Source organism: Rattus norvegicus, chromosome X (genome assembly GCF_021556685.1).
Source record: "Rattus norvegicus strain SHRSP/BbbUtx chromosome X, alternate assembly SHRSP_T2T, whole genome shotgun sequence".
NCBI classification, from domain to species: Eukaryota; Metazoa; Chordata; class Mammalia; order Rodentia; family Muridae; genus Rattus; species Rattus norvegicus.
The window spans coordinates 50408743-50435497 of NC_141554.1; the positions used below are offsets into that span (position 1 = coordinate 50408743).

Below are 26755 nucleotides of genomic sequence, written 5' to 3' on the forward strand. Positions count from 1 at the left end.
CATCATCCCGACTGCTCAGTGTAGTTCTTGGCCTGCTAATAAAGACTTTCTATTAGTTTAAACCCAAGTCCAAGTACTCTTCTTTGGTGAATACCCCAGTTTTCTGGATGTCCCACTGAGATCCCAAAAAGACAGACTTCAAGACACTGGGGTGGGGGTGGGGGATGTCTCAAAGCCTCTGGTGTGAAAACTCCCTGGCTTAAGATCTCTGCTCCATTCCAATGGAGACCTGAATCCTTTGGACTCTGCCAAGTCATACAGAAAAACAAACAGAAACCATATACCTGGAGCAAACACGCTTGCTTGTTTTGTTGACTGGCTCCTGCTCATGGTCAGGTTTGGTCCCTGTGTGTAGGTGGGGAGAAGCCAGGCCCCTCATCCAGGGGTCTGAGGTCCTTAGGCAAATGAATAGAACTAGAAAATATCATTCTGAGGTAACCCAATCAAAAAAGAACACATATGGTATGCACTCATTGATAAGTGGATATTAGCCCAAAATCTCAGAATACCCATGATACAATTTACAGACCATATGAAGCTCAAGAAGAAGAAAGACAAAAGTGTGGATGCTTCAGTCCTTCTTATACGGGAGAAAAAAATACTCACAGTAGGAAATACAGAGACAAAGTATGGAGCAGAAACTGAACAAAAGGCCATCCAGAGAATGCCACACCCGGGAATCCATCCTATATACACTCACCAAACCCAGACACTATTTCAGATGCCAAGTAGTGCATGCTGATAGGAGCCTGATATGGATGTCTCCTGAGAGGCTCTGCCAGAGCCTGACAAATACAGAGACAGATAGATGCCTGCAGCCAACCACTGTACTGAGAACAGGGTCCCCAATGGAGGAGTTAGAGAAAAAACTGAGGGAGCTGAAGAGGTTTGCAACCCCATAGGAAGAACAATAGTATGAACCAACCAGACACCCCAAAGCGCCAGGGGACTAAAACACCAACCAAAGAACACACATGGAGTGACCCCATGGTTCTAGCTGCATATGGAGCAGAGGATGGCCTTGTTGGGCATCAATGGGAGGAGAGGCCCTGAGTCCTGTGAAGGCTAGATGCCCCAGTGTAGGGGAATGCCAGGGCAGAGATTCGAGAGGGAGTGGGTGGGTGGGGAAACACTCTCATAGAAGCAGGGGGAGGGGGAATGGAGTAGGGGGTTCATAGATGGGAAACCAGGAAAGGGGATAACATTTGAAATGTAAATACAGAAAATATCCAATTAAAAAAATTAGCTTAGAAAAAGAAGAAGAATGCATATAAGGAAAGGTAACTAGTTCTCCCCGGTGAGCATTCCCTCTCCATGCCTGCTCTAAGCAGCCCTAGGGAAGAGGAAACATTACCCTAGGTTGATTCAGAAGGAAGAGAGAAAGTTCCTTTTCTTTCTCATTTATGATTTATGCTACTTTTTAAATCAATGATCTGTAAAATCCATTGCTGTCTAAAAAAGAGTTTAAAAAATACCATGTTTGAGCTGGGCAGAGGGATTGCTGCCTGAAAACAGCCTGGACAAAATGGATTTTCCCTTTCCTTCAATACAACCAAGGAGAGTTAAAGCAATTTTCACTAGGTAATTTTAAAGAAATATTAAAGACAGCTGCTAAAAAGAATTCCTGTGTCACCCAGTCAGTCCCAGATATTAGAAAAATTTATAAAAGTTTAAAAAAATTAAAAGTATTAGTAGGTCCCAATCACTGGAGGTAACTCAAAAGGGTATTTAACAACAGAGAACAGATTGAGACAAGACCTTTTGCATAAACGGAAAAACACCATCACCTTCTGTGATGATAAGAGGCAGTTAGACCTACAGATACTGAGCAAAATGTTAATGTCTCACCCTCTGTCAGAAGAAATCAATAGCCCAGGACTGGTCCAACACCAAGGTCTTATAATTTGTTCAACTAACCAGTTTAGCTACCTCCATCCAGATTAAACAATACCCAGTGACCTTGACTTGAAGAGAGTCATTCTGGTGACATTCCTGAAAAATACCTCTCTTGCCTGTGAAAAAACTTTGGGACCTCTGGTTCTTATGACTGTGATTCTTCCAGAGAAGCAGGTGTACACTGTCTTGGAGCTGAAAGATGCATGCATCAGCCTCCCATTAGCAGAGGTGATTCGATCCATCTTTGCTTCTAAATGGACAGACAGGATGGGAGGTTATAGCAGGAAACATACCTGGATCAAGTTGCCCCAGGATTTAAAGATATTAAATGTTGACTTCTCCCCTCCCATCATCGGGTTTTCAGAGAAATAGATTATAAAAAGGCCACTGATGGACTGCTGCAGGAGTTACAGATCTTTGGCTACAAAATGTTGGCTAAGAAAGCCCAGTTTTATAGAAGGTTATCTATCTTGGCTACCAGCTTAAGGAAACAGAAGCCTGTCTCAGAGTAGGATTGCTTCGATTCTTTAGGTTCCAACTCCAAAGTCTAAAAAACAAGATTGAGAGTTTGAGATTTGAGAGACAGCTGTAGCAGGCTATTGCTGCATCTACAAACCAGAGTTTGTAGAAATAACAAATCATCTGTACATCAGCCTGAGAGCAGTGGTTTGAGACAACTGTAGGTACTAAGTCCCTAACCTAGATTGAGACTAAACAAAAGACAAAAAGGGTATTAACCTGAACATTTTGGTCTTGGAAATGCCCTATGACATTTCTGTTGAAATGACTGTACCCTATAGCCACAGGATGGTCCCACCTGCCTAAGAGCTATAGCAGCTACTGCAAGTTTTTTTTCTCCACCTTTATTAACTTGGGTATTTCTTATTTGCATTTCAATTGTTATTCCCTTTCCCTGTTTCCCGGCTAACATCCCCCTAGGAAAATAAACAAGTTAACTCTAGATCAAGATTGTATACTCACAGCAAAATTGAGACCTTTCTCATCAGAATGCTAGCTGTCTAAAGACTGTGTAACCCAATACCAGGTCCTACTCCAGACCTACCCTCAAGTTTGGTTAAAATACCACTACCGTCAATTCTGTTAGGCACAGGTATTCATCCATGAATGTCTGGAGATGAAAGATAAAACCAAGTACGTGGGAGTTGCAGTAGTTACTTTTACCAAGTCAATTTGGGGCCCACATCAGTTACCGCAACCCAAATAGCAGTACTGATTGATATGACCCAGGCTCTTGGATAAGGAAAACAAAAAGTCCACCACCATAGTCCACCAACATATTCATGGACCATCCATCAGTTTCATGACCAGCCATGTCCATGGTGTGGTTTATAAAGAAAGAGGGTTTCTCGATGCTGAAAAAAAAGACATAAAATCTTGGTTCTCCTATAGAGACTATTTGTCCCCTACAAATTGTTATCCTCCACTGCTGGGCTGCTGGCCCACAAGTGGATGGATGTCTTATAGCTTCATTGCTATGAAGAGGCACCATGACCAAGGCAACTCTTATAAAGGACAACATTTAATTGAGGCTGGTTTACAGGTTCTGAAGATCAGTCCATTATCACCATGGCAGGAAGCATGACAATCACTGCATAAAGGCAGTCATCGCACTGGAGGAGCTGAGAGTTCTACATCTTGTTCTGAAGGGTAACAGAAGACTGACATCCAGATAGCTAGAAGGAAGATCTCATTGACCACTCCCACATAGTGACATACTTCCTCCAACAAGGCCAAACTTCTAATAATGCCACTCTGTGGGTCACACATATTCAAAGTACCACAATGGAGGATATCAGAGGGGAAGATCATAGTCCTAGAAACAATTGGCAGGACTTTTGGTAACTAATCTTCGCCAGCTCCTTATCTTGGGTCCAGAAGACATTCTGAGTTGTTCAGACCAAGACATGTTATACCTTTACTAGGCAGACTATCATAAGATGTTTTGGCCAGATGCCAGGTATGTGCTCAACTAAAGCCAAAACAGAGAGCCCTTGCCCAGGAAGAGATCAGAATGAGAGACCAACACCCCCACAGACTCTGGAAAAAAACTGACTTCACTAAGATCCAGCCAGCTAGGGAAGGACTATTTTGCCTTATGGGTTAATTCATATGGATAACAGCAATATTCCTGGACCTCTGGGACTACTTTGTGGGCATGAACTAATGGTTTCACTAAATGTGCCTCTACTGATGCTTTCTAAACTAAGTAGATAGGTTGATAAGGACATAGAGATATTGAAAGTTTCAGTTTCTCAATTAAAACAACATTTAAATTCCCTTGCAGAAATGGTCCTTCCGTAATTGGAGAGGCTTAGACTTCTCATGAGATAAAAGAAAGTATAAATGGCTTTGGGAAAAATCTGTTGTTTCTATGCTAATTGATCAGGAGTAAGTAGAAAAAGATCTTTCTATAGTTGAGAAAATAATTGGTACCAGACTCTGTTCTCTTGGTCTCCCTAGTTAACTACTTTGTTATCAACACTGTCTGGGCTTTTAATTCTCATTCTTATTGAATTGGCAGCAAAGTCCTGCATCCTAAACTAAAACAAGATGAGCCGATTATTTGACCCATTCTTTTTAACAAAGTGATATAAGAAGGAAGATCTTCTTTGTAAGAGAGGATTCTTCTGCCAAATCCTCCTTCTATTTGCCCTCTTTCTCCTTGTATGGAATATAGTCATTTGAACAATCACAGCAACAAGAGAGAGTTTTATGCTATGTTTGGCAAATTAGAAAAATAGAAAGACATCCTTAAGGAACTAGGCATTTAGAAGTTTACTCTCAGAAGTAGCTACATATTTACCTAAGGCTGTATTGATTTCACTTCCTGATTTTTTTTTAAAGTAGGTGTAACAAAGACGGACAGATGAAAAGTAATTAAGCTCTCAACTTGTATAAGAAAGGCAGATACACATTAAAGATACAACAAATACATCTTACACTCTATGAAAAGGGCACACTGTAAGAAAAATGATAAGGTTGGCTCCACCTGGAAAAAATTATGAAAATAAAGACATGTTTGCCGGAAGCAAAAGGGAAAGAACACATTATTCTATATTCTACCCAGTACTCCCACCTCTATTCCAATGCTAAAAAAATATTGAAAGCCTAGAACACTGTAATGAAAGATAACTTGTCTTTACAACAAAAATTAAAACTGAATTTACCACAGCCAAGTATTCTATCAGAACTCAAGGACTGTGGAAAATGAATATAAAACTTGTCCCACACTGTGTATATACTAATGGATATAACCAAGGCTACTTCACCAAAATAACTAGTTACAACTCAGTAACTACATAAGTATGTATCAGATACACTGTTGCATCTGACCTGATATCTGATCTTCCAAGCCTTCAGACTAAAACCTATTTTTGTTCCTTCCTATGTAGTAATCACCTCACTTCCAGAATAAAGAGAAAAGAATCATGATGTCGTTTGTGATCATTAAAAATCTCAATACAATTATGAACCTGGCAGAAATCCCAGGAGATCAAATCAGACTACTCACAGCTTCAAAGTCTCTAGAGACTAACTGGATCCAAAAGCTTTAAGAAATTATCTCACCATATATTCATTTCCTTAGAAACTGCTCTGACATATCTAGCTGCAAAATTAACTACCAAGAAAAATCAGTCTTAGGAAATGGTCTTCCTACATAACAATATTGATACTAATTTGAGGAGAAAATTCTCTTTGAACAAGCATTTGCAAAATTCTATCATGTAATAGGTTTCTAATATACTATTGATTCTAAAACAGATTTTCTCTGTGTCTATAACATAAATATGGAGATAGGCAGTAAGTTCCTTGAAAGCATAGCTCCTTCTTATTTAATTGAGACAATTCATTCATATACCACAGATGTGAGAGTAAGTCAAAGGATAGTAATTAATGTGGTATTTTAGAGAACCAACTGGAATGCAACTGGATCCTCATAAAAATAAAAAAATCCATTAAATTACAAATGAATCTTTTTTAACCATCTGGGGGAAAAGTATACCATAGGCCACATTCAAGATTGTCCATAAAAACATTCTTTAGTCTAACTTGCCTTGTCATTCTTGTCTTAAATCATTTTGTTTTGTTTTATTTTCAATTAAAGTCTGAAAGTAGCTTAGAGCACTTGATTTCAACTTATGATATCTGAGGGAGAAAGACGATGCTTATAAGTTGATAAGTAGCTGTGAGTCACAAGAGGTAACAGCAAGATAAACACTTAAGGAATGAGAAATCCCCAAATATTTTCAGCGTTCTTGAGTCTACCTGTATCACTAAGTGCAGACCTAGGACAAAGCACTGAAGGCTCTCCTCGAAATCATAAATTAAAAACCTCTCAGTCTTTGTTATTCTATACTTTTAAATCTGTGATAATTTCTTCAAGTATCTTAATTTCTATATACATCTTTAAAGTTTTCTTATAAATAATCTCATTTACTTTGCCTTTTTTGTCACAGGGTTGCTCTCCTCTCAGCTTCCTCCAGCTTTTCCCTAATTCAACCAGAGGGGTCAGCAGCTTCTGTTCATTGGTTGAGTGCACATATCTGCATCTGACTCTTTTCGGCTGCTTTGGAGGGTTTTTGGAAGGCAGTCATGATAGGTGCCTTTTTGTGAGCACACCATAGCCTCAGTAATGGTGTCAGGCCTTAGGGCCTCCCCTTGAGATGGATCCCCCTTTGGACCCGACGTTTCCATCCCTGCAGTTCTTTCAGACAGGTACAATTATGGGTCAGAGTTTTGACTGTGGAATAGCAATCCCATCCCTCACTTGATGCCGTCTTTCTGCTGAAGGAAGGCTCTACAAGTTGCTTCTCCCCACTGTAGGGCATTTCATCCAGGGTCTCCCCCCTTGAGCAACCCTGTAGGAGGTCCACAGCCTCAATTAACCTAGACCCCTGAGATCTCTCAACAGGCAGCATACACCAGCTGATATGGAGCCCCCAACACATATACAGCAGAGGACTCCAGGTCCGGGTTCAGTCAGAGAAGATTCCCCTAACCCTCAAGAGACTGGAGGCCCCAGAGGGTTTAGAGGTCTGGTGGGGTGGGTAGGGTGGGGACATCCTAGTGAAGACAGGGGAGGCAGGCAGGGAGGAGGTATGGGATGTGGAATAGTTGGAGGGTGGACAGGGAGGGTAATAAAATCTGGAGTATAAAAATAAATAAATAAATAAATAATTTTTAAAAAGTAAACATTTTTCATGTTGCCTTCTATTATTTTCTAGAGATAATACCAGAATAAGAACAGCTGTAGTTGCTTATAGAGTAAAGCCTTGTTTATAAAGATTCAAAGCACTGTAGATTGAATGGTCTACTGGGTTGGTGAATGGGAGGCAAGAACAAATTTAAAGGGTACTAGTCTAAATAGGCCCAAACATTGGCACTACTATCCCTTCCTACCAATATTTAAACACGTTTATAGAGAGGGTAGCTTCAGAAGCAAACTTCCTTCAACACTTTGTAAACAAACGCTTTTAACAGAGGAGATCTTGTTCTTTAACTTGGTCTGACAATATAAGAAAATCAATCCAGATTAATTCCAATAGAATGTTCTGCACTCGGTTTACTTGTCAAATTGAGGGTTCCATTCTGCCGAGACATAGGCACAAGGCTCAAGGCTTATCCCAAGTCATACATGTTAATTGAGTTGTTTGGCCTGTGATTATTTTCCTTTGTCACACAAACATCACTAATGTGTCAACACAGTGGCTAACAGGCCTATGTCTATTATTACTAACAGTAGTATCTGTTATGTTACCTTAACAAATATACATCACTGATTTGGCTTTTCATTACGTACATGGACAGCAAAAACAAAATCAATGTGGTATTATTGTCCCAAAGCAAAAAGCCATTCACTGGACTGAAACTAGAAAACAGATGAGGAATAACCTTAAGTTTGTTTCCTATATCACAGAGAGAAGACATAATTCCTAATAACAAGTTTTTACCGGGCTTCTTATCTTCCTTGCTCCAGCAAGAACTGCAATGCATTTCCTTAAGAACTGGGTCAGGGTGGGACATAGTGACACATATTATTAATCCAAGCACTTTAGAGGAAGAGGCAGTTGAATCTCTGAGTTTGAGGTCAACCTGGTCTACAGAGTGAGTTCCAGGACAGCAAGGGCTACATAGAAAAACTCTGTCTTGAAAAGTACTTGGTCTTGAAAAACCAAAAACTAAAAACCAACCAACCAACCAACCAAACAAACAAACAAACAAACAAAAAAGATCTGTGTCAGACTACAGCCAAGCATGGCCTCCATGGCCTATATGAAGTTGTGCAGCTGTTGCTGCACTATGCACTATGCCATATTATCAGTCTTCTAGAAACCAGAAATATTAATTCAAATATTTTAAGCACATATTAAGAAGGGTCATCTACACAATGGAATATTACTCAGCTATCAAAAACAATGACTTTATGAAATTCATAGGCAAATGGAGGGAACTGGAAAATATAATCCTGAGTGAGGTAACCCAATCACAGAAAAACACACATGGTATGCACTCATTGATAAGTGGCTATTAGCCCAAACGCTTGAATTACCCTAGATGCAAAGAACTCCAAAATGCCAATGCTTCACTCCTTCTTTAAATGGGGAACAAGAATACCCTTGGGAGGGAATAAGGAGGCAAAGTTTAGAACATAGACTGAAGGAACGCCCATTCAGAGCCTGCCCCACATGTGGCCCATACATATACAGCCACCAAACTAGATAAGATGGATGAAGCAAAGAGGTGCAGGCTGACAGGAACCAGATGTAGATCTCTCCTGAGAGACACAGCCAGAATACAGCAAATACATAGGCAAATGCCAGCAGCAAATCACTGAACTGAGAAAGGGACCCCCGTTGAAGGAATCTTAGAAAGGACTGAAAGAGCTTGAAGGAGCTTGAGACCCCATATGAACAACAATGCCAACCAACCAGAGTTTCCAGGGACTAAGCCACTACCCAAAGACTATACATGGACTGACCCTGGGCTCCAACCTCATAGGTAGCAATGAATAGCCTAGTAAGAGCACCAGTGGAAGGGGAAGCCCTTGGTCCTGCCCAGACTGAACCCCCAGTGAACAGGATTGTTGGGTGGAGGGTGGTAATGGGGGGAGGATGGGGAGGGGAACAGCCATATAGAAGGGGAGGGGGAGGGGTTAGAGGATGTTGGCCCGGAAACCGGGAAGGGGAATAACAATCAAAATGTAAATAAGAAATACTCAAGTTAATAAAGATAAAAAAAAAAAGAAGGAACACTGGATATTTCGACTAGTCTCTGAATTGATTAAAAGAAACTAATAAATTGAGTATTGATGGTTCTTTTTTTTTTCTTTATTTTCGGGGCTGGGGACTGAACCCAGGGCCTTGTGCTTGCTAGGCAAGCGCTCTATCACTGAGCTAAATCCCCAACCCGAGTACTGATGGTTCTAATAGAAGATTCTGGAATCCCTCCCATAAAGTTTCATACAATTACTTACTTCAGATGAAGGCACCCTTGAAGCTGGCAGCTTCTTTGTGGATATTATGTGCTATGTATGGTGAATAAGAGACATATCAGCTGAGTTCCTGAGTCTTGGTTCCATGGAAGAATACTCTAAAGCTCTGATAATATTTCCTAGAATTAATTGTACTTTTTTGTTAAATATTTTGTGATCAAATCAAAGATTATGGTTCCAAAATATCCAGCAATGTTAAAAATTAGAAAATCTATGCAAATATACGTTTTAAAGGTCAGATTATAAAACAAGCCCATCAAAGCTCTCTAAGCACTCTGCCTGAGCTTTGCCTAGATGGAGAAAAGCCAAGAAAATGAACTGGAATTATATTTCATTTAATACAGATATCAACAGATAGATAATACACAATCACATAACAATTAAGGTTTATCTATGCCAAAAAGAAAGCCAGAAGCATATTAGTTGTTGGCCATCTTAATATAACCCATAGCTTACAATAATACTGTACATAGAGATATTTTAAACAGTTCTTGAAATAAAAATAACATAGTGTCCTTAAGATTCAAGACTTCATGGCCAATATTATACAGAGACACCCAATTTAATTAAAGCTTCTGGGAAATAAGTCACAGTGTTTTCAAAAATATCTTAACCACAATATGATAAATTTAAAAAAAGAAGAAATACATGTCTTTGCAGTAATTTAACAGGATGAAAAATGATGTCAGTTAAAGTTGAAAAACCTATGCTACTAAGATAAGCCTTGGTTAGACATAGAGAAACAAGTAACAGTTAAATATACAATGTTGTCCCTAGGCAGACTCTCATTAAGGACTGAAAGTAACAAGAAACATAATTCATTAAACAGCCTGTAGCTATTGTCCAGTTAGGAAAGAAATAGACAAGGAAAATAAAATCCACATAATCTTTGTGAATTTTTTGTAGACAGGAAACTTCAATGAAAGTTTAAGATACTATAGTAGTCTTCACTAAAAAATACAATTAGACAATGGGACAGGCCAAATCCTCAATACTGTGTAAACTCTCAAAGTAATTATTTACTTGGTTATAAGGTTATTGTAATCAAAATGATGCTAAATATCAGGTAAGATGATAATTTTAAGCCTTATACCTGTAATTTATATACACTTGGAATGAGAGCAGTATGCATTGAACTGTTCCATTTCAATTCATTATGATCAAAAAAGGGGCAGAGTGATGAAAGACAGCTTTCCTCCTTACAGTTCTTATTTGTATAGCTAAGAAGAATAGAAGGTAGCTGTCAAAAAAGCAGAAAAGAACAGAAATTTCTTTGAGGGAAGGTAATGAAGACTGCTGCTAGCTCCCTAATTTGAGGCCTTTAAGTCTAGGACTAGGAACATGATTGTGAGGCACCAGCAGGATAGCCCATCAGATAAAGGTACTTGTCTTGCAAGCCTGAGGGTTTGAAATCCATGCCCAGAACCCATGTAAGGCAGAAGGAGAAAACAGATCCCAAAGTTGATTTCTGACCTCCATTTGTGGTTACATTCCTGCTTATACTCAGGTTATTTCTTACCCAGACATCTGGATATAGTCTTCCCATTTAATAATATAAGAAATGAAGGACACATGGACATGAAAAATGAAAAAGAGACTAGGGAAGTACAGAAGAGATGAGGAAAAAGGAGAATCTACTACAACGCACTTTGTTCAAAATGCTATAACATTTGTATGATGCTATAACTTTGTATAGTATGTTAATTTTTTAAGTAAGCAAAGAAGGAAGGGAAGGACAATAGATATACAACTGGGGTAGGAGGCAGGGGAAGAGATTCTATGGAAGGCAATCATGGCTACATTCCTGACTCTTCATGAAAAAAAAATCTGGCTAAATATAAATGTGGGAAACTTTCTATATGCAAAATCATTCTGAGTCATTATATTAATTGAATATATTATTCAAAAAAGAGCAAAAGGTAAGGAAGGATCTGAAGATAAAAAATCAAGTAAAACAGAAAAATACAGATCATTATGTAAAATCAAGTATACTTTGATTTCACCAAAATCAAACAAAACAAAACAAAAAAGCATCATTAAAATGTATCTTTCAGCTAAACAAAGAATTCATAGCTGAGGTATATCAAATGGCTGAGAAACACCTAAAGAAATGTTCAACATCTTTAGTCATAAGGGAAATGCAAATCAAAACAACCCTGAGATTTCACCTCACACCAGTGAGAATGGCTAAGATCAAAAACTCAGGTGACAGCAGATGCTGGCGAGGATGTGGAGAAAGAGGAACACTCCTCCATTGTTGGTGGGATTGCAGACTGGTAAAACCATTCTGGAAATCAGTCTGGAGGTTCCTCAGAAAATTGGACATTGCACTACTTGAGGACCCAGCTATACCACTCTTGGGCATAAACCCAAATTTTGCTCCAACATACAACAAAGACACGTGCTCCACTATGTTCACAGAAGCCTTATTTATAATAGCCAGAAGCTAGAAAGAACCCAGATGCCCTTCAACAGAGGGATGGATACAGAAAATGTGGTACATTTACACAATGGAATACTACTCAGCTATCAAAAACAATGACTTTATGAAATTCATAGGCAAATAGATGGAACTGGAAAATATCCTGAGTGAGGTAAACCAATCACAGAAAAACACACATCGTATGCACTCATTGCTAAGTGGATATTAGCCCAAATGCTTGAATTACCCAAGATGCACAGAACACCTGAAACTCAAGGGTGATGAAAATGCAGATGCTTCTCTCCTTCTTTAAAAGGGGAACAAGAATACCCTTGGGAGGGGATAAGGAGGCAAAGTTTAGAACATAGACTGAAGGAACGCCCATTCAGAGCCTGCCCCACATGTGGTCCATACATATACAACCACCAAACTAGATAAGATGGATGAAGCAAAGAGGTGCAGGCTGACAGGAACCAGGTGTAGATCTCTCCTGAGAGACACAGTCAGAAAACGGTAAATACATAATTGAACGACAGCAGCAAACCACTGAACTGAGAACTGAACCCCCGTTGAAGGAATCAGAGAAAGGACTGAAAGAGCTGAAGGGGCTTGAGACCCCATATGAACAACAATGCCAAGGAACCAGAGTTTCCACGGACTAAGCCACTACCCAAAGACTATACGTGGACTGACCCTGGGCTCCAACCTCATAGGTAGTAATGAATAGCCTGGTAGGGGCACCAGTGGAAGGGGAAGCCCTTGGTTCTGCCAAGGCTGGACCCCAGTGAACGTGATTGTTGGGTGGAGGGTGGTAATGGGGGGAGGATGGGGAGGGGAACAGCCATATAGAAGGGGAGGGGGAGGGGCTAGGGGGATGTTGGCCTGGAAACCGGGAAAGGGAATAACATTTGAAGTGTAAATAAGAAATACCCAATTTAATAAAGATGGAGAAAAAATTTATCCTCATCAAAAAAATAAAATAAAATAAAATAAAATAAAATAAAATAAAATAAAATAAAATAAAATACCTTATCTTTATCGGTTGGGCATAGTGGCACACATCTTTTATCCTAACACTTGCGAGGCTCAGCCAGAAATATGTCTGAGCATCAGGCCAGCCTTGTATATACATAGTGAGTTCTAGGCCCACCAGGGATAAAGAGGTACTGCTTGAAGTAAATAAACAAACAAACAAACAAACAGAGAAACAATCAATCAATCAATCTTGCTTTTCACCAAAACACTGGACATGTTACTCAAATACCTATGTCGTTAGCATATATAGATATGAGTGTTTTGCTTGCATGTCTATTTGTATGTGCCCCATGTACACACCTGGTACTCATTGGAACCCCTAGAATGACAGATACAAATTGTTGTCACCTGCCATGTAGCTGCTTTGAACCGAACAGAGGTCCTCTAGAAAAGCAGAAAATATTTTTAACCACTGAACCATCTCTTGAAGGTTTATCTGCTTCTTGACTACAGATAAAATGTGATTAGATAAAGCAGGATTCAGGATGGCAGTAGTAGCTGGCACCCACAGGGCCTCAGAGATACTCCTAGGAGCCCTAAAGACCCAAGGATGCTTCAAGGGGAGTCTCATGTGCAGAAGACAAGTCTTCAGAACGTACAGCGCCTCTGAACTAAAAAGAAAAGAAGCGGTAAAAGAAAAAGAAAAAGCAAGTCAGCTGGGTATGGTGGCACAGGCCTATTATTAATCCCAGCATTTGGCAGGCTGAGGTAGGAGGATCTCGGGGAGTTTGAAGGCCTGCTTAGTCTACACAGCAAGTTCCAGTACAGTTAAAGCTAAACAAAAAACAAAAAACAAAAAAACAAAAACCAAACCCTGCCTCAAAAAATACAAACAAACAAACAAACAGCCATGTTTTTATAGGAAGATATTTTTTTCTTTTGGAGACCAATGTACTTTACTGTCTTCACAATATACAAAACTCCTACCTGTGGTTCTCACAGCCAGACAATCCATCATTGAAAAATAAGCAAACATGTATATATTTGCAGAAGTATGGAAGGTACAAAAGCATAGCACTATGTCCAAACAAGTGGGTCACGGAGTGATTATAAGATAAATGGCAATGTTCTGCAGTTGTATCAGCATTGGAAATAATTAGAAACCTCACAAAACATTAGTTTCAGGGTCACACATGAGAAAGATGAATTAAAATAAATATAATAACCATATCAGTGCACTCACGGGTAGTACAAAGACAGAGGATAAAACATATTAACATTATTACACATGTTCACATTTGCACACCATGCTAAGAACATATCACCTGAGAAATCTCTCAGATACCAAATATTAAATAGGAGAAAAATGGGCAATAGATAAAGAGCCATATTTTAGCAGAGGAGACACTAACTAGTCATGCACTTAGGGAACATAGGGGTACCCAGGGGCTATATGAGTGACCAGCAGATGAGAGAGTGAAGAGGAATGAAAAACTTCTTCAATAAATCTTAAATTCAGAGTAGCCATATGTTGTTAGAACACAGGCCTGCCTCTTTAAGGTAATGGTCACCTTTTAAAGGCTAGATGCCGCAGCCTAGAGGGATCTGGACATACTTCCTTGTAGATCTTTCTCAGACACGGAGTTTGTACTGCCTACAAGAAGTGCAGGCACACATGGAGCAAAGACAGAGGGAACCGCCAACTAATGAATGGCCAGCCCAACTTAAGACCCATCCCATGAGCAAGAATCAATCCCAGACACTATTTTTATTTCATTTCTAAATATAAGAATGTGGTTATGCTATTCTAGTTTATTCTTTGCATAATGGTGAATTTTTAAAATAACTCCACATGCATCAAATGGAATCTATATCATTCTGTGTCCTACAGGAAATAAACTTGGATTTACTTTTAATTTGAAATATATTTATTTCTTTTTAATATTGCTTAATTAGTATCATTTTTAAATTTTATTTATTCACTTTTCAGCCCAATATCAGCCCCTCCTCCCTTCCCAGTATCCTCTCACATAAGTTCTCCCTCCATTCCACCTTCCTCTTCTCTTTTGAGAAGGGGAAGCAGCCTCCGCGTGTCAATGCCCCTCACTAACACACACACACACACACACACACACACACACACACACACACACACACACGTACACACCACCACCATGGCACATCAAGTTACTGCATGACTTGGCACATCCTCTCCCACTAAGGACAGACAGGGAGGTCCAATTAGGAGAAGGGATCCACAGGCAGATAGGCAGGCAACAGGCTCAGGGACAGCCCCTACACCAGATGTTGGGGGACCCACATGAAGAACAAGCTGTTCTTCTGTGCAGAGGGCCTAGGTATGGCCTGTGTTCACTCTTTGGTTGGTGATTCGGTCTCTGGAATCCCCCAAGGGTTCAGGTTAGTTGACTCTGTTGGTTTTCCTGCCGAGTCTCTGCCCTCTTTGAGTCCCTCAATCCTTCTCCCAACTCTTCTGTAGGATTTCCCAAACTTTAAAGATCATCTTAAAAATTGGTCTTATGGAAGTGGAAATAAAATGGTGGAGCAAAAGCCACACACAGCATGGGAGTGTCGTTCCAGCAGACAACAAAGCGTGCTTGTGCTGCTTGCCCTGGTATCCAGAAGAGATTCCGAGGTGGCACTGCCCACAGGCAGCAGGCATAAAGGGCAGGGAGGCATACAGTGGCCTAGAGCTCTGAAGGATCCTACCCCAGAACTGGATATACTACCCAGCCACAAGATCACCCTGACTCTGGAAAAGAACATGGTATCTGAAATGAGTCTCAGAGATAAGTCCAGTATTTACTAGAAAACTTGAACCAGACCAATGACTCATTGCAATAAGTATATGTAATGATGTTTGAGCAAAAATTAAATACTATGTGACATACAGTAGTTTGCAATGCCCCTTTAATAAGTGAACATACGATAGACATAGGAAAGATGGCAAAAATGGGCAGGTATGCAGAGAGGAAGAACTAGAGACACAGGAGAGGTGAGAGGTATGAGAGTGGAGCTGCAGCAAACAAGCATGTCGTTGCCAAGTAGGGTTGGCAGGTATAACAGCCTGGAGCTTGCACAGGCTCTGTTCATAAACATGCTATCTGGTCCCACGATCACCCTCGCTCTGAGCAGCAACAAGATATCTAAGATAAACTATAGTTCATTCTCTGTATTAAGTCTCCTTGAAAGATCTCCATGGTCTATGCTGCCACCAGAGGCTGTATTGATGTCTGAAGTCCATGCTGAAGCCAGGACTCATGTTGGTGGTCTGTAGTTCATGACGCCACCACAGGATGTGTTAATGCCTTGGTCCATGTCACCACTGGAAGCCATGTGGATATACACAGTATGTGCTGCCCATGTTTATGTCCAGTCTATACAGATGCCTGAGGCCATGTTGATATTTATGATTAGGCCTGTAACAAAAGGCTATGTTGATATCTGTGGTGTGTGATCTGTGCTGCCCGAGGACCAGTTGAGTTCTGCACTGCTATCAGAAACCATATGGAAGTCCATGATTCATGCTGCCACTGGCTGTTATAGGCAAGAAAACTTCTTTTACAGTGGCATTGGTAACTGTCGATTCATAATTGAGAATGAGAAACACTGAAGGCTTTTATACCAGCCTCGCTCCATCTACTACCAAGTACCAGTCCAGATAGGAAGTTATTGCAGACCTAAAAATGATGGACTGGATGTTACGTGTATGTTATATTTTATAAATTACAAAATGGTAATAGTTATGCTCAATTTATATTTGAGAGAAAAGGTTGGTTTTTGTTGTTGTTGTTGTTGTTGTTGTTGTTGTTGTTGTTGTTGTTGTTGTTGGATAGCAAGGGTGAAATGCGGTAAGACTTTCCCCTAATAAAGAAGCATTATAAAAAAAAAATCATTGGGCGAGTAGGGGGTAATTCTAGGTCAGGAAAGAGAGGCAGGAGAAAGGAAAGGTCTTTTTGGACAGCAGGAGGCTTTTGGTTGAAGTGGTGGATCTGCAATGAGAGGATTTCTAACATAGAATAGTTTGTAAAATTAGGATGCTAGGTTCTGCACAGTGATTGTGCATTACCTGTTGATTCTAAACTAAGATTATGTGGTGGTTTCCTTCATGTGGCAATTCAACAACTGGTTTCCAGAGAAAGGTATCACAGCAGAACATGGTGGACAAGAGTGCATCCCAGCCAACCACAGGAATTTGGTAGCATGGGGTATGCATGGCAACACTCAGCCATGGGAACTTAGAGACAGGAGGAGTGTTTTCGGAACTCCAGAGAGACACAGCCAGTCTGGGTGAGACAGACTGAGGCCACAAGCCAGTGCCTAGCTAGTGATAGTGTGAGATGTTTTTTATATTTCACGATATACACATACAAAAGCAGAAATGAATATAGAAAGCTAGGCATGGTGCCTACATATCTTTAGTTCTAGCATTCAGGAGGCAGAAGCCAGTTTGATCTACAAACCAATTAAGAGGCCAGTCAGGACTTTATAATAAGACCCTGACTCAAATAAAATGAATATAGAGCTAATAAACATGGTTCAGTTGGTAGAGTGTTTGCTTAACATACATGAATCACTGAGTTCAAGTTGACTAATGATAAAAAGTCTGTTTACAGACTTCAAACCCACAGCAATTAACTTTAAATGCATTGTTAACCTAAAATGGACCATAGTGTTATGTGTGAAATATAAAACATTAAAACTCCTAGAAGATGACATAAAAGGAAATCTAGAAGACTTCAGGTATAATGATGATCTATAAAAAGAATGATTAATAAAATAGACTTCAGTAAAACAGAAAACTTAAACTGGCTAAAGTATCTGAAGAGATACCTCACTAAAGAAGAAACATAAGTGGAAAATAAACATGAAAAGATGTTCAACACGTGTTTTGGGGAAAGATCAATATAAAACAACAATAAATACCACTATACAATTATTAAAGTAGCCAAAATAGAGAACACTTATACTACCACATGTTGTCAAAAATTCAGAACAGGCTTATTTGCTATCAATGCAAAAATAGTACAGTTACTATGCATGCTGTCAGTTTCTAGCAAAACCAAACTTATTCTTAACATAGACTCCTGTACCCACACTACTTAGTATTTACTCAAAGGAACTGGACAGTTATGATGTGGGAAAAGTGGAGGGGGCATAGAATATTGATGATTACAATAATTTACTATTGCTAAAACCTAAAGATGACCAAATGTTCTCTTAGGAGGTAAATAGATATAGTCAGGTGAGGTGTCATTACCCAGCACTTAAGAGAAATAAGTTATCAAATCATGAAAAGAAGTGTAGGAAGTATAAATGATCATCACTAAATAAAGGAAAGGAATCTGAAAAAAAATGAAGCTACATATTATGATTCTAAGTACAGAGTGTTTTACACAAGGTGAAAGTATAGAAATAGTGGAAGGATAAAGAGTTACTAGAGATGAGGAAAAGTGAAGAACAGATTGAACAAAGAGAATCTGTAGGGCAATCAAACTATTCTGTATGACAATGGTGAGTTCAAGTCATTGTGAATTTGTCCAAACCTATAGAATGTTCAACCCAAAGAAAATGGCCTCTGTAAACAACACACCTTAGGTGATAATGATGTATCATGGTAGACTTATCAGTTGAAACAATGGTACAGGACACCCTAGTTCAGGAAACAGGTGTTCAAGAACAGGAGGCATACAAGAAGTTTATTTCCTACTTCATTTTCCTGTTAACCTAAAACTTCTCTAAAAAATAAAGCTTATTAATTAAAAAATGAATAACCTTTTAATTTATAGTAATTTGATTCATTCCTAGAGTTTCCTACTCAGAAATACCTAGAAATTCTACCTTGACATTAAACAGGAATCTCAAATCAAACAGATTCATTGGGAAACAGTATCCAGAACTTAGTGAAACACTTAGAGAATACTGTCAGTTTCATTCATCTCTGCCTTTAAAGTTATATTTTAATTCATTATTTTCTCTTCTGCCCATGCCCTTAGTTCCACTGGCTTTGGTTCTTTGCTGTAGTATGATATTCTATTAATTAATTATAATTTCAAGCATTACACCTTCAGTCACTCCTGTGCTCTAACAGGTTTTGTTTAACTCTCTCTGATGCATTTCCATTTTATATAGCTGTCAAACTGCAATGTCTCTCATAACTTCTTTCACCAACAGTTTACAGAAAGAAAGTAGTTTATTTTCATTGGTTCCCTACCCTGACTACCATCCTTTTAAGTATTTCTTAAACAAAGTTATCATAGTTAGGGTTTCTATTGCTGCAATCAAACACCATGAGCAAAAAGCAAGTTGGGACAGAAAGGGTTTATTCCTCTTCGAAGTCCACATTGCTGTTCATCACCAAAGGAAGTCAGGACCGTAAGTTAAACAGGGCAGGAACCTGGAGGCAGGGACTAATGCAAAGGTCATGAAGGATGCTGCTTACTGGATTGCTTCCTCTGGCTTTTTCAGCCATAAACTAAAACAAGTGAAAGCCCCTTGGTTATTAAATATAAGTATCTTCCCTTAGTTGTGTCCTTTCCACCCATAGATGATATGACAACCCCAGACAAGCACTCTGCTGTTTATCTACAGAAACAAGCGGGGGAAAAATTGTATGAATATAGAACATCTGGATGAGAAAATAAAATTAAAGGATAAAGGTATAAAATAATCAAAATAACTTGGCTTCATTTTTTTTCAAAAACTATGCATACAAGTCAGAAAATACGTAGAAATTTTAAATAAAAATAATCATGGAGTGCATTTCAAATTTTATTAATAGGTATCAAACACAAAAAAGTATCAAACGCTAACATGAAGTATTGTTTTTGACAGGATGATTATTTGAAAAGACACGGGAAAAACAATTTTACATTTTACTGGGCAGGGGAGAAGTAAGGGGAGAAAAACCGGGGTTACTAATGGTTAATACAGTTCTTTGCTTTGCAGGCATCAAATCTGTATCAGTCAAGCTGTCAAATCCTGACTCATTTTTAAACAGAGAATATACTCATTATTTTATAAAGCTAGTACTTGCTTAGGATACTCTTTGCAATGGATAAATCATTCAGAAGATGAAAGTTGGGAACAGGACTGTTGAGATTGAGTGGATCGGGCAAGTTAATTCCCTGATATAAGCAGAGGTACCTGGAAAGCCAGTGATGTATGGGAATTAAGAGATATGTCAAAGATAAGATAGCACAAATCATCAGACCAAGATAATTAAGGATAAGAAAGGACCCATTAGTCAAAGGCTCAAACCACCTTAAGACTTAGGAGTACAACATAAAATACATTGCAATTTTCTTTAATTGTGTTAACCTTTAGTAAATAGTATCAGGTAAGCTGTATTCATTTTTAGTATTTCCTAAAGTCAAGCAGCACCTTATTCATGTCTCTCTGCAAATGACAAGCTTTGGTGTCTTTTATGATTCCAATTTCCTCTTTTATCTACAAAGTTTTACACCTTGTTTATTAGCATAAACTATCGCTAACACCTGAGAACATATCTATGTTCTCGATACTTATCCTTATTCAAGAAATGCTCGTTAAACATTAAAAGACAAGAATTTCTTCTATTATTTAATGAACTCTGTATAGCATGACTTATCTTTCTAATAGCATTTAATAACATGCAACTATAAGTTTATTGGGCACTTAACATATACAATGCAGCCCTAGTATTTGGGTAACAAGAGAGAAAATGAGGGTAGTGTTATCAGATAAATAGTTAAACGATGATTATTTTTGAGGAAGTTGGAAATTTTTTTGCAATAAGTTCACAAGGCTGAATCTGGAAGTAGGAATAGTTCACTGAGCTCCTGGAAAAAAGAAATAGGCATCCTAATATCCCTCTCCTAAGTTGGATAATATTATCAACAAATCCTTTGAATAATTGGAGAAAAGATTAAATAACAAGAAAAAAAGAAGAAATTCAGCTTAATCATACTTCAGATCTGAGAGTATATGTTTAAAGATTTATTTATTTATTTTGTATATGAGTACACTGTAGCTGTCTTCAGACACACCAGAGGGGGACATCAGATCCCATTACGGATGGTTGTGAGCCACCATGTGGTTGCTGGGAATTGAACTCAGGACCTCTGGAAGAGCAGTCGGTGCTCTTAACCACTGAGCCATCTCTCCAGCCCGAGAGTATATGTTTATAAAACATTATTTCCAGTCAAGGAAAATAGGTGAAGGAGGAGGAAGTTCAGTTTACTATGATGTATTAAGTTAAAACAAATGAAATAAAACATAAACATCTGTGCTTGGCACCACATGTATCACTTTTCATAAAAGTTCGTAAATTTTTAACATGAAAGTCGATGGGGCTTTATCCAGTGTCACAATACTTTCCCTAATGTTTTATATTAACTTCATTTTTAAAGTTTCTAAAGTGGATCAGCCTACGTATCTGGCAGCACCATACCCCTAAGAACTCATTGAAACAATGAACAAAACTGTAGCTAAAATCACTGACTTGGACACCTCCACATTTTCCCAAGTCTGGCCATATACTGTGACTATCAAAAGGGATTCATCTAGCTCTACTTAGCCATTCCAAGTGTTCTCCCTTTCATTAAGAGTCACTTATTTCTTCTGAAATTCCCTTAGTTTTTGTTTTTCTTTTGTTGGAACTCTGAAAAACTTATATAAATAACAGTCTCTCTCTCTCTCTCTCTCTCTCTCTCTCTCTCTCTCACACACACACACACACACACACACACACACACACACACGCACGCACGAGTGGAGGGGAGAAGGAGGAAGGGAGAGGAAGGAGAGACAGAGACAGAGAGGAAGAGAGAGGGAGGGAGAGGGGGAGAGGGAGAGGGAGAGAAGGAGAGAGGGAGAGGGGCAGAGAGAGAGGAGGGATGGATGGGGGAGAGGGAGAGGAGAAGTCGAAAGGGGGAGACGGGGAGAGAGGGAGAGGGCAGAGGGGGAGAAGGGCAGACAGAGAGAGGGGGAGGGGGGGAGGGGGAGGGGGAGGGAGGGAGGGAGGGAGGGAGGGAGGGAGAGAGAGAGAGAGAGAGAGAGAGAGAGAGAGAGAGAGAGAGAGAGAGAATGAGAGAACGAACTTGAGCACTGCACCCAGAGCAAGTACAAACAATAATATCCACTCACATTCCTATGGGGAATTTTCTTAATCCCAAAATCAACAGACAAGGAAAAAGAAAAAAGCCTCTGCAAAAGTTGCTAGGTCTTTCCGGAAATTCCCCCAACTCCAGGCCCTTCGAAATTCCCCACCCCCTAGGGCGGCAACATGGACTTCTGAATAGAGCGGGTCAACTCACGTGTGCGCGCAGGGGCGAGCGTGTGCGCACACACACACACACACACACACACACACACACACACACACACACACACACAAACGTGCGCGCACGTGCGCGCACGCGCGTGCCCCCCCTCCCCCGTTGCCACCCTCCACAGCCTACAAAACAGTTATAGCCTTTGTTAAAAAAAATGTTCAGCCACAATGTCTCAGAAGAGGGACACACTCCCGGAGTGGGGAAGGAAAGTCCTAGGAACGCCACACCCTCTATTGCAACAGCCCGGACCAACAACCCACCTCCCCCAAATCCTCTCTCCAGAAACAGGAAACATTTCTGCCAACTCGGTACCCCGGGGAAAGCAGCAAGAGGGAAAAGAGTAAGCTGGGACACTGCTCGTGGGCACCAAGTAGTGGGACTCAACTTGAAGCTGGGCCCCCTTCCAGGGTCCTCAGGCGAACCCTCCTGGCCTGGCCAAGTTCAAGAGCTGACTTCCACCTTCTACATGCCTTTTTTCTTCCAACTCAGCCGCTCCTACACACCTTGAAGTCTCCTGCCACCGCTCACTCCTCTCCCCATGCGACTGGAGCCTGGCAAACTCGGGCAGCCCCTCCACTGAAACAGCTGCACGAGTTTCCCCTAACAGGATCAAAGTCTTCCATACACACCCGAGTCCCTTTCCGGTTGCAACCACGTTCTCTTTGAGGAATCCCGCAGGGCTACCACACTTACCGTTAGCCCTGCTCCGCTACTTCTCGCAAGCAGAGCTGCAAGCCGCGCCTGCGCGCTCCCGCAACTGCCGAGCCAGGAGCTGAGGGGGAGCCAACAGCCAGCTGCCGCCTCAGCAAAGGGCACTAGGAAGCTGTGGGACCCACTCCAGGAGGGTTAAAAAAAGGGAGGGGCCAAGAGGGGGTGGGAAGCAAGGGGCGTGGCCAGGCGGGGTGGGAAGGGAAGAGTAGAAGTTCCACCCCTGCATGCTAGGCCATTGAGCTGGAGCCCAACTAGAAAAGCTGCCTTTATCCCATCTCTGCGTCCCCATACCACCCAGGAGCAAACCTTGCTTGGAACAGAAACAAACAGTTGTCTGTTGTAGGAGCAGCTGGTCTCCGGACTCACCACTCCATTGCATCTTTTCTTTTATTAATACATATTCCACATTTTCCTCAGCCCTCTTTGAGTGGAATGGAAATTTCTCATCTACAGACCTTCTGAGAATACACACACACACACACACACACACACACATTCACACACACACACACACACACACACACACACACACACACACACATTCACACACACACACACACACACATCTCCAGCCCAGGACTGGTGACTACTTTTGAGTATGGTTACAGCTCAGGGAATTGTCCTTTCCCTGGAAACAAATTAGCAATATTGGTTCTGAACAACTTTGGAGGCCAACAACCTGCATTCTCTTCAAAATGGATTGGGGGTGGGAGGATAGGCTCTTTATTTGAGGCCCTTGTTGTTTTTAATAGTTCGTTTTTATACTTAGCCCAGATTAGCATCTACTTCATGAAGATCCTGCCTCAGCCTCCCAAAGTGCTGGTATTTCTGGTGTTTGCCACAGTTCCTTGCTCTGAATAATTAATTAGCTTGGCAAAATTCATCCAAATGCCTTGGGAAAGGAAAAAACAAGGTGTCAAGTAAAGCCTATTTTTAAAGTCTTTGTTTGGTGTTTCTTTTACACTTTGAACATTAAAGGGCTTCTAAAGGTTCCTCTTAGATATAGCATCTAAGGCTATGTTGTTGGGTACACTTTCTTCTGATGTTTACCAATTCAAGAAGTTGAAAGTTAAGTTCTGAGCTTTTCTGTTTTGGCTTTGGTCGGCTGTGGCATGGCATCTAATGCTTTCAGATCAGCTATTAAAATAAACACACCTCAGTGAACTCAAAGTGAAGAGGGTGTGGCCTTGAAGTTATTTGTTCCAAGCTAATTTCCCTATACTCACCTCTCTCTCTCTCTGTCTCTCTGTCTCTCTCTCTGTCTCTCTCTCTGTCTCTCTGTCTCTGTCTCTCTCTCTGTCTCTCTGTCTCTCTGTCTCTCTCTCTCTCTCTCTCTCTCTCTCTCTCTCTTCCTTCCTTTCTTTCTTTAACTTTATTCATGATATAATTACTGCCACACTAGTCTGCCCTTCCCAATAAGTACTTCAGTTGTGGTTGGAACTTTATTTATTTATTTAGGGATTTTTTTGAGACAGGATTTCTTGGTGTAACCTTGCCTGTCCTAGGCCAGACTACCTTCAAACTTCGTAATCAACCTGCTTCTACTCCTCAAGTGCTAGGATTAAAGGCTTGTGCCACCACCACCTGGCATGACTAGAATATTTTATGGGGCAGTCTGATCATTGTTACCAAAGATCTAAATATACTGAAAATTTTCCCATTAGCTTTGTGGTTCTTCCATCTGTGTATTTTACAAGGTAGACTTTCTTGAGTTCACTTCAACTTTGCATTTGAAAAATAAGCTTAGGGAAATTGTAGGAAGTACTTTTTGCTGAAAGGTATGCTGGCAGGTTTTGCAAAAATGAATCTTTAAGTGACTGAAAATGTAACTTTATCCTATACATTTCATTAGTAAAGCATTCCCTGTAAAGAAGGTGCTTTAAAAATACAGTGGGTCAATAAAGTTGATTTTTACACCTCTAATAGAGGAAGATTTGTGGGGGATTTTGCTTTTAATTTGATTACTGGTTCTTTCTTTTCTTTTTTTTTTTTTTACTTAATGTATCAGGTTATTTTTGTAGAAGTAAAAAAAAATACTACATTGAAATAGCTTAAACTAAATGACAAAATTATGCTGTAACACAAACTGTGAAAGGGTAGGTTTGTTGTTAGCCTTGGGAATAAATGAAACCAGAAAGTAGAATGTTTGAAATTCCATCTCAGGCTGTCAATCTTTCTTCTCTCAGGCAGGGTCACTCCTTTAGAACCTTCCAAAGTCACCTACTACAGGCTTGGAATCACAGCCTCTGAACAATACTGGGTTCAAGCCTCTCAAATCCGGTCAGGAAAAAAAAAAAAGTCTCTCCCCCTAGTTCCCTTAGTTCAAATTTTTTAAAGCCTTTTTAATGCTTCTGGACAGAAAATGTATAGATAATATGTTAATGAGACTCCTATACACACCCAACCACATGATTTTTCGAAAAGTAAAAAAAAAATTCTAAAAGAAAATTTAAGATAGGAAGAAATGTTTTCAGACTTGTTCTGACCCTCGGGTCTCAAGAACAACAAAGCACTGGGTTTTGTTTGGGAGTATTTTGTTTTGTTTTTAAATTTTTAAATTTTATGTGTGTGATATTTCATTTTCATGACTGTCTATGCATCCCATGCATGCAGTGTTCATTGAGTCCATAAGAGAGCTCCAGATTGCCTGGAACTGGAAGGACAGACAGTTGTGAGCAGCTGTATGGGTGCTGGGAATAGAACCCAGGTCAGAAGAGCATTCAGTGTTCATAACCACTGAGCCCTCTCTAGCCTCCAGATGTTGTTTACAGAAGAAGTGAAAAGGACAAGACAAACAAAAACAAGCAAGTTGGACACTGGCCTGGAGAGATGGCTCACAAATTATAAATGCTGCTCTTGCAGAAGAGCCAGGTTCAATTCTCTGATCTTGCACAGTGGCTCACAACTGCCTATAATTCCAGAGCCAGGGCATCTGACACTCTCTTCTGGCCTTCTTTGGTACCAGGCACACACATGGTGCACCTACATATATACAGACACTCACACATACACATAAAATATAAAAATCTGTTTTGAAAAAGAAGATATACACAATACAATATCTGTATTTAAGGACTAGAGAGTCTGAATATTTTCTCTCTGTTTCTGTGTATTTGTCTCTCTGGGTATGTCTCTGTCTCTGTCTCTCAGTCTTTCTTTCTCTCTTAATAATGTGTGTATTTATTGTCTGTGGCTACTGTAACAAGCCATACTACAAACTTATTGGAGTTGAAAAGGTGGATTAGGAGCTAAGAGCACTTTCTGTTCTTGCAGAAGTCCTAGGTTTAGTTTGGAACAACCTTCAAAAGGAGTTTCACAACTGCCTGTAACTCCAACCACAGGGGATCTGGTACCCTCTGACTCCTTTGGGCTCCTGCCCACAAATTAAACTCACATAGGCACACACACACACACACACACACACACACACACACACACACACACACACACACACACACACTTGCAACTTTAAATATATATTTAAAACTGCAATAAGGCAGTTTTTTACATTTTACATTTTTGGAGACCAGAAGTAAGAGTGGTATTCCTTTTGGAAGACCTTTGGAGACAATCTTGTTTAAACCCAAAATGTTATAAGTAATTTGCAATCAGCTTAATTTTCCTTAAGTTACTTTCCCCTGATTTGCATCCTGTTTAATGAATGAGACAGGATTCAAAAACATATTTTAGAACTGGTATTTCTGGATGTAATATCTGTTTTACTATCACCCTATAATGCAGTTGTCTCATAGTCTTCTACCCAGAAGCCTCCAAGGAGCCTCCTTCTCCAATATTCCAGAATCAGACATCTAAATCATGTATAGATCCAATCTTCTGCTTGATTGATTTCAATCTTAGTGACTTGTAAATCAAATACCTAACTTGAAACTCTCTCCTGATTTTCAG

At 40.0% G+C, this 26755-nt stretch overlaps 1 protein-coding gene across 10 annotated transcripts in view; it reads right to left on the reverse strand.

The window, feature by feature from the left end:
• Positions 1–22955, reverse strand: part of Prrg1 (proline rich and Gla domain 1) — a 112407-nt gene extending 89452 nt beyond the window's left edge. For 5 of the 10 annotated variants that reach the window (NM_001434274.1, XM_087600333.1, NM_001191888.2 and 2 more), the window contains 1 exon segment: positions 22832–22955. The gene's annotated coding sequence lies outside the window, so the exon portion shown is untranslated. 10 annotated transcript variants of the gene reach the window in all.
• Between the last annotated feature and the right edge of the window lie 3800 nt (positions 22956–26755).